The sequence below is a fragment of the Fukomys damarensis genome, unplaced genomic scaffold, assembly GCF_012274545.1.
Source record: "Fukomys damarensis isolate Sample0158 unplaced genomic scaffold, DMR_v1.0_HiC HiC_scaffold_16, whole genome shotgun sequence".
Classification (NCBI taxonomy): domain Eukaryota; kingdom Metazoa; phylum Chordata; class Mammalia; order Rodentia; family Bathyergidae; genus Fukomys; species Fukomys damarensis.
The window spans coordinates 97380392-97389451 of record NW_022900928.1 but is presented as its reverse complement, the minus strand read 5'-3'; the positions used below and the strand labels follow the sequence as shown (position 1 = coordinate 97389451).

General features: G+C 47.9%; 1 long non-coding RNA gene across 1 annotated transcript; it reads right to left on the bottom strand.

Moving 5' to 3' along the window:
• Positions 1–6220: 6220 nt before the first annotated feature.
• Positions 6221–9054, bottom strand: LOC117286357. The gene is made up of 2 exons (XR_004517507.1): positions 6804–9054; positions 6221–6680 (listed from the first exon to the last, which is right to left on the bottom strand). It is a non-coding gene; the product is annotated as an uncharacterized LOC117286357 (long non-coding RNA).
• Between the last annotated feature and the right edge of the window lie 6 nt (positions 9055–9060).

Sequence of the window (9060 nt, the reverse complement as noted above, 5' to 3'; positions counted from 1 at the left end):
TCGCCTCTCGTTCTGGAGTTAGATTCCAGGTTCTTCTCGCCGCGAACAAAGAATTGAAAGAGATGAGCAAAAAAGCAGTGGCAAAGTTTACTCAAGAACAGTGAAGAATGGGGAGAAACTGGCTCTGCAGAGCGAGCTTGGGCTGAGTAAACAAAAACGTGAAAGCAAAGATAAAAGTACACACTGTGTCTGCGAAACACAGCATGGCTATCATGGAAAGTTATGTTAGCAAAGCCTTTATGACATGGATGTAGCCTTTAAACTGCCTAAATCTTGAGGAAACCTGCGGGCACTTCTACATCCGGGTGCTAGGAGCTGACGTCATGAAGTCATACGTAGGCCTCCTATGGAGAACCTGCTGAAGTTCTTGAGGAGTCCGAAGGCGGGGCTTTGGGAACCGCTCTGCGCATGTGTCGGGAATCTTGTAATTAGCAGGTCGCATCTACTTCCCCAGCCAGTTTTGTTAAACCCTAATCTCCTGTCATCTCTCCCTAAACACATCCTGAGTGACTTCTGCCCTTCACTTCCCCTGGGCGGTCTCACAGCTCTCATTACCAGCACCTCTCACTTGATACCACTGTTTCAGTGAGACTTTGTTGTGCTCTTGGCCTGTGAGCTTCTCTACCCTAGATGGCAGAGGGACTTTGCCTGCACAAGGGATGCTCAGTGTTGCTGACTCGCGCCCACGGTGCCTTCTTTACTCTGAGGTGCCGACAGGAGCCCTGAGATACTGATGCTGAGCTCTTAAATTCCCAGAACCTTGAGTCAAATACACCTCTGCACGAAGGCCCAGCCTCAGGCGTTTTTGCCACAGTACGGAAGACAAAGATATCCTGCCCTTGGTCTTTGGTGGAAATCCTATGCAGAAAAATGTACTGGTGGTGAGGAGGTTTCCTGGCTTCTCCACATCCCCATTCGTTGAGCCAGCCAAAGGGTCATTTCCATTTAGTGCCTTCTTTTTACTGTCACCACCTTTCTACTCACCAGGCTCCTAGAGGCAAAAGTGGCTGTTAGTCTTTTCTTGCCTAGGAGAGGCTTCTTTGTATCCTTATTTTCTCTGATGGATTTTGAAAAATAGGACTTTTATAATTTATCCTGCTGTTAAAAAAGGATCAAAAAATCTTTTGCCACTTTGCATAGCTACATCTGGGGTGGAAACCTTCTGAACACTCTTTTGAGCCTTAAGAACAAATTATCTGTCCATCTCCCAGCCCAGCACATAATCGGTCAGAGACAGGGTCATTACAAATGTGACACCCATTTAGAATTGGCTTAGACCAATTCTGAAGTCCTACTGTGTGGTCCTATGGAGTCCCTGTTTGGGAGGTGGGTGAGGAATGTCCTGGTTTTACTCTGAGTCTCCTCTCTCAGTGGGGAGGAGTCCTGCTCCTTTGCCATCTTACAGCCCCGCGGCCTCCTGGAGGCTCCTCCCCGTCCCCGGGTCCTCCCTGACCAAATGGGGGCTGCCAGGCCGCTCACTACCTGTCGGCACTCAGGACAGGAGACAGGAGGGAACGGTTTCTACATCCACTGCAGTACAAGCTTGAGGTGTCTGGTCATGCAGAAATGTAGCATACTTCTGGTCTCTCTACATCCTGTCAAAGTTATTTTCTAGACTAAATTCTCAAGGTTGTCTAATCTTTTTTTTTTTTTTAATTTCTGATGCCATGTCTCTCTCTGGGCCTAATGGCAGCTGTCTTGCAGACATAGGACGCAGTATGTAGGCAGCCTCAGAGCCAGCCTCTGCAGGCTCAGTTAATTTGTTCTGCTGAATTTTATTGATATTTTATTGTTTAAGCCACTGGGTCAGTCTTTTTGTGAGGTGGGGTGGGGTACTTACTACTGGGGCTTGAAGACAGGGCTTTTGCACTGAGCTATATCCCAAGACCTTTTCTTATTTTTAATTTTGAGACAGGGCCTGGTTAAAGCGCTGAGTTGCCCAGGCTGGGCTCAATTTTGTAATCCTCCTGCCTCAGCCTCCCAGAGTGCTGGGATAGCAGGTATATATCCCCCATACCCACTGTGTCTTATCTTTTATAGATGCAACTCTTTCACTTCCTTAGTCTTCTGGAGTTTGAATTCTGTTTCCTTTTGTTTCATTGTGCATATGGGCTTGTTCTTTCTGAAGCTCCTCTCTTTCTTGTAAAATCCTGCTGAAGGAAGCCAATGTGAGTGTTATTTTTCCTAGCACTTCTCAGAGCTAATGGAGTTAGTTGGGACATGGCCTGCTTCCCAGTTATTATGAGTTACCTCATCTTTTACTGAAGCACAAAATGGGGTGTCATCTGTACAGCCCCATAAATCAATTTTTTTTTGTGGTACTGGGGATTGAACTCAGGACCTTGTGCTTCCCAGGCAGGTACTGTGCCACTGAGCTACACATCCCAGCCCCCTGAAAGCAATTTATTTTCCTGTTCAGCTTCTAAGCCATGTATTTTATTTTAGAATTTTTACCCAAGTTCTTCACTTCGAGAATCTAATTTCTATACAAAGGTAGGCTAATAGCTGCAGTAAAGAAGCCTAAAGACTCAGTGGTGTACTCACCATAAAACAGTTTGTTTCTTTTTTTGTTGTTTTTTTGTTTTGTTTTGTTTTTTGAGACAGGGTCTCACTACGTAGTTGAGACTGACCTGGAACTCACTATGTAGCCCAGGCTGATCTTGAACTCACAGTGATCCTCCTGCCTCAGCCTCCCGAGTGCTGGGATTACAGGAGTGCACCACCATGCCTGGCAAAAGTTTGTTTCTTGCTCTTTTGTGGTTTTTGTCCCACGTGGCTTTATTGGGGTGTGGACACAGTGTCTTCCATCCAGTGGCCCAGCAGTTTCTGGGGTCTCGGAATCCTCCCTGGGAGAACCCTAAGAGAAGTGAGTGTGGGTAACTGTGTGAGAGAGTTGTTGGTGGGGCTCAGGTCTGGCCATATTTCTCTGTGAAGAAAGACAGGGAATAAACGGGGCTGTGGCCTAGGAAAATGAGGCTATGGGCTTGGGTTTGGGGAAAACCAGCCAGTCTTCACTGCACACAGTATGATTCCCATCTTCCAGCACACGCAGCTGAGCCAAAAGCGTAGTGGTTTCACAGACACCAAAGGATAACAACAGAACTTGGAAATGAACCCAAAGCTGGCTGCGCCCGGGCCACTCTGAGCCACCTGGATGCCCACCTGGCCTTCTGTCTTCATGGCTCAGTGGCTTCAAGCCCGTGACAATCTCTCTGTGACCTGTGACCTGTGACAGGGCTTCCTCCAACACGGACTTTTCCTTGCTGCTTCAGTAGCTAATCAGTTCTCTAAGCAGCGTCCCATCCCTGGGTTAGTCGGCTGCGGATAAAGGATTCTGAGAGCCACTGCCATAAAACTGAAAGAACACTCAGAGGATCAAAAGGCAGGAAGGGGGGAAGAGGGGCTTCATTATAAGGGTACCCAGAGGCTAGCGTTGTTTCAAAAGTACATCAAATGCAAAATCACCATAAAAGGAACTATGTAAGTTCTACACATTAGCTCATGTGCGACAAGCACTTAGGAAATGGCTGACCTCAGGCCGTCAGGGTGGCACAGGCCTATAGTCCCAGGATCTGGGATGCTGAGGCAGGAGGATCCTCAAGAGTTTGAGGACAGCCTGGACTACATAGTGAGACCGGAAATACCAAAAATAAAGGAATGCATGCAAGAACGAATGAATGCCTTATCTCAGATGCTGGGGAAGGCCCTGCTACTGCTGCTGTTTTTGCTTGCAGATGAGGCCTGGGCTGCTGCTGTCACAGGATGTTTTCCTCTTCAGATGATGCAGACAGCACCGGGACCCCTTCCAAGCCAAAGCCTTCCTAGGAAGAGGTGAGTGTGGGGGAGGTGGGGGTGGGCCCACGTGGGTCATTAAGTGCACCTGGAGGCCAAGGGCAGGCTCTGAGGATTCCTCCCTGACCCTGAGCAGGAGGCAGAGACTGAAGAAGGAGCTCACAAGACAGTGAAGCCGGTAGCGCTATGCCTAAGGCTCCTGCGTGCTCTACTTTAATACATATTCAATATTTGCTTAAAGGGGTAGAAGACACAGGTAAGCTGGATTCCCACACAATTCATTCACAGCTGGCTGTTAGAAACAGGGCATCATGCGACCTCCACCACCCAGCAACCCGCCCTAACAGTAAGGGGGCTTCGTGGTTGACTTAGGAGCCCGAGATCCCCGCGCCTAAGACGAGGTGCTGCAGAGGGAGAGCAGCATTTACCAGCTGGGAAGTTGGCTCACCGTAGCTCAAGCAAACACCTTACCCTTCTTACTACCACAGTACTGAGTGTGCATCGACAGCAATGCGGTCAATGTATAAGGAGGAAATGTTCTTTTGTCTTTTCACTTTAGATTTAAATAACTTCCTGGGTGTGCCGGGGATGAGCCATTTCCCCTACCCCTTTCCATAGATGGGATTCCTGGAGGTGCCATCCTAATTAAAGATAGTAAAAATGTGCGATGGAAGAGTTGCGATTTGGTCAAAATTGTTTGTGTGGATTTTTCTGTAATTTGAACTCCTGGCTGAGCTGATGTTTATTTTTTTATACTGGGAATAAAACCCAGGGTGATCTATTGATGAGCTACATCACCAGCTCTCTCCTCTCTCTTTTTCCATTTCCTCCCCTTCTTCTTCTTCTTCTTCTACTTCTCTTTCCACTGAGATAGGGTCTCGACTTACCCAGCCTGGCCTCAAACTTGAAGCCCCCCTGCCTCAGCCTCGTGGGTAGCTTTGGCTGGAGCCCTGGCAGATGTGGGCTCCGGAGCGTGGACAGGTGGGTTGTTATTCCCTCAAGTATTTATTGAGCACCTGTTCTGCCTGGCATATAATAAACAGGCCCTAGAAACAAATGAAAGACACATTGTGTCTTGCAAGGATTTGATGGCTTCCTGGTGGAAGACAATAAGGACAGAAAAGTTGCCACTGTGGCACAGGGAGGATCGTGCACTCAGGCTGGCAGGGGCCCAGAGCTGAGGAAGGGTGAGACATACAGGCTGCTTCCTGGGGGAGGCAGCTCAGAAGGGAGGTGCAGGAGGAGGTGAACGTCCCCAGATGGCAGGGTCCCTGGGGGTGAAGGGGATCTGTGGATGACAAAGGTGGGGTGGGGAGGTTGCCACCAGGGACCAGGCTTGGCCGAGGAGGTGGCATGGAGGGGCCCTGGCCAGCAGCCCAGCCTCTGGGTTGCTCTGCTGAGGGTGCAGCAAGGGGCTGCAGGGCAGGAATTGAGGCTATGCGTGAGGAGCAGGTGCAGTTAGGGCCTGGCTGGGGGTCCAGACCCTGCGGGGGATCTGGAGGTCCCAAGGCCTGAGGGTTCAGGGAACAGAAGCTGGGACATGGGTGCTGTGGCGGAAAATGGAATCCTGTGCGTGGCTGGTGGGAATGTGAAGGAAGATGGTATGATGGGTCCTCAAATGTCAGCGGTTCCATGTGGCCTAGGAGCTCCCCTGGTGTGTAACCCTGAAAGAATTTAAAGTGGCATCTGCAGATACTTGCCCAACAAGGCTCACAGTGGCACGGTTCACAACAGCCACAAGGGGTGGTGACCCAAGCTTGCTTCTGAAAACAGCCTATCCGTGCGTGGAATGCTGGTCAGCTCTGAACGCCATTCTGATCCATGCTGTAATGTGAACTTTAAGACAGCCTGCTAACTGAAATAAACCAGGAAAGGGGCAAATGTTGTAGGACTCCACTTCTATGAAATGTTCGGCAGAGGCATGGTCAGAGGAGTGCAGAATGGTGGCAGGCAGGGTAGAGGGAGGGAGGCAGGAAGTTACTGTGCGATTTGTTCGGGAGGGTAAGTTTTTGAAATGGACAGTGATGATGGGAGTGTTCATGAATGTCACTCACTGTGACACAACGGTCAAAATCGCGAATTTTACTGCAATTAGGAAAAAAGAGCTCGTCAGGAAGATGGGCACCATGCTTGGAGTAGAATGTGGGGTCCTAGGCTTCCTGCGGCGATGCTACTGGGATCGAGGCTGCTCGACAATGTGGACAGGAAGAGTGAATGCTGGAAGGGCACATGTGCCGGGCTGTGGGGACGGTGGAGGCAGAGGCTTTCAGCTGCACCGGAATGAGTAGTAAAAGGACCTCCGTGCCCTACGTGGCCATAGGCTGCGAGCATTCCCCGAAGTGTCAGCGACTTCCGCGGGAGCACTTGGTGCTCCTGTCTCCTGACCGTGTGGCTGTGGTATACAGAAGCACGCGGGGCGGAGTGTCCAGTGATTCCAAACAGTTTAATGTAATTCCAAGACAAAGTGTGATTACATTTCTACACATATACAATATGCATATGTGAGTTTACAAATTTTAATTAATAACTCGTTTCACCTCAGAGACCGAAAAAATGATCAAAAGAAACTGTAACAAGCTATAACATAGTTCACCACAACGGGACCCCCCTTCTCACCCTACAGTTAGTAATATTACAATTAAAATAACTATATTCTTCTATAATTTTTTCTGTTAAAATCATCTCATAAATTTACAATGCTATTATTAGTTTCCAAGACTAATATAAATTCACTCCATTTTTCTACAACGAAAATGATTAATTTAGAAGCACACGACATCATGATGAAAAAACACAAGCATTTTAGTAGCAAGGACTTGATCAGTTAAGAATTAGTTTTCTTGTAAAACATTCTAAAGCCAAGTAAAATATCCATTCTTATAACATACCTATGAGACTAAGGAATAGTTACATAGAGGTCTACAACACATTGGTTTGTCTTTAAAAAAAAGTAGACATTTATAAATAAAAAATAAGAGGGACAATTCACAGAGGGAAAGAGGTACACTTACCTATGAGACTAAGGAATAGTTACATAGAGGTCTACAACACATTGGTTTGTCTTTAAAAAAAAGTAGACATTTATAAATAAAAAATAAGAGGGACAATTCACAGAGGGAAAGAGGTACATGAGAAAATACTGTTGCACGCAATAATTTTCACACAGATTAACATGGATTAACACTTTTTATTACAGAAACCATACAGTGAGAAACACAACAGACCAGGGCTTCATGGAGTTACTGAGATTGAGCTAAGATGACCCAGTAGAGAAAGACCTGGGTGAGGTGACCTCAGGAGGGAGCTGTGTGCCTGGGGCTGGGGACCGGGCATCACCAGGCCTCCTCTTTCCCGCTGACTTTCTGGCGAGTGTGCCTGTCTATTCAGAGTGTCCTGAATTCATGGGCAGCTGGAAGGTAAACATTTCTACAGATCTGTTCTCTTTCCATCCTAATGGATATCATTTTTGGAAATGTGATATACTATCAGGCTGTAGTTCAATACGTGTGGTCAAAGCAAAACAGCTTGGAAAATTCCAGTCATCCTGACCGGCTGCCACTCCTTCCTCATCCATGCCCTTGATGCTGGGGACCAGAGAGTGGTGGCCTCCTCAGGACCCAGCTCCACTGTGGTGAGAGGGACAAGGGCCACTTGGCCCATGGTGAAGGAGCAGGGACGCGCATGCTAAGGCTGGCTCTGACCTCTAGAGGGCTCCGCTTTCCCCTCAGCTGTAAAGCTATCTTCTATCAGAATTTGGTTTGATATATATATATATACAAACATATATATCAACAGCTCTATCTATACAGTGATTCTACTAACTAGGGCTTCTGTTGCTCCAGAGTGTGCCTTTCTTGTCTACTTCATTTGGTTAAAAAAATGCACATGAAGAGGGTGAAGAGATGCTTTGGGGGCCTGAAATGGTTATGCCCTAGGAAAGCATGGGAGAAAGCAAGCTTTAAATAAGCAGGGACATACAGACAAGGAAAGGGGGGTGGGCAATGCACACAGGGACTTCACCTTCCGAGGGCAGGGGCAGGGTGGGGATGCTCTAGTCTGTGCAGAAGCCATAAAGGGTACAGAGATGGCACAGTTACTTTCCGCTTCCCAAGTTCTTCCTTCTCACCTGAGCCAGGGACTTAACAATAATAACCCAGTGTCTCTGGAGCCCTGCAGGTGGCTCTTCAACAGTAGGCAAGGGGCCTTTTCAGGCTGACTCTCAAGCTTCCTAGAAGTCCTGGGTGCCTGGGCATGGGGCTGTGGTGACAGCAGGTGGAGGCAGAGGTGGCCATGGGGATAACGACCCAACACAAGGAAAGCTGGGGGGGGGAGTGCCAGGAGAGATTTGGAGATTTGGTTGAAAGGGAACTAGAAAGAGCAATACCAGACCCCTCTTTAAAACATACTTTTCAAATAATAAAAGAGCCAATTTCTATACCTCTAGTTTTAAAAAATACAGATCAGCCCCAAAGACAATGACACAAAATTCATTTGGTTAATTAGTGCAAAGGAAAAGCACACACACACATACACACACGCACACAAGGGCACACACAAAGGTGGGAGGACGGTTAAGAGGGTGAGAGGAAGAGTACTCCACAGTCACAATTCTAACAAAGAAAGCCAAACAAGACTCTGCTGTCCCTGCGGTCCACAGGGAAAAATCCAGGGTATGATGTGAACAGAAAGAGTTCCCTGGTCCCGAGTGTTCTGCAGTTTTCAAGGTCGCATCTGTTAGAGGAATGGATCACACCTGAGGTCACAGCAGGTCCTCCACAGTTTGGTGGTGGCACAAGAGAAAATAAAAACCAAACAAGACTTAAGGAAAACGGCACTTCCCAGCCTGCCCTAAGCGCTCTCATTCTGTGCACCGGACCCTGGAGGACCAGCCCGGTGCCCCTCCTTCCCCAGCTCCTTGGGCTTGGCAGCTAGAACAGTCTCTGAACTGAGCCTACTTTTCACGCTCTCTGAACCGCGCCTCACATCTCAGCTTGACCATGCGTGAGAAGTAGACATGTCCTTTTGCGCTGATTTTTATTTAAAGGAGAGAATGACTAAGACAGCAGCTATACAAAGTCCAGCTAATGAATACGGGCGTGGAGGTGTGGTGTGCTCCTGAGCAACACTGCTCAGAATATCGCTGGCAGCCCAGGAAATAGCAGCTGGGTCTCTGAGGCCATCTGAATCTCAATGTCTTCTACAGTCTGGTGAGTGGAAGTAAGCAGATCTACGAACAAGTGAAATATTAAAAAAAAAAGAAAAAAAAAA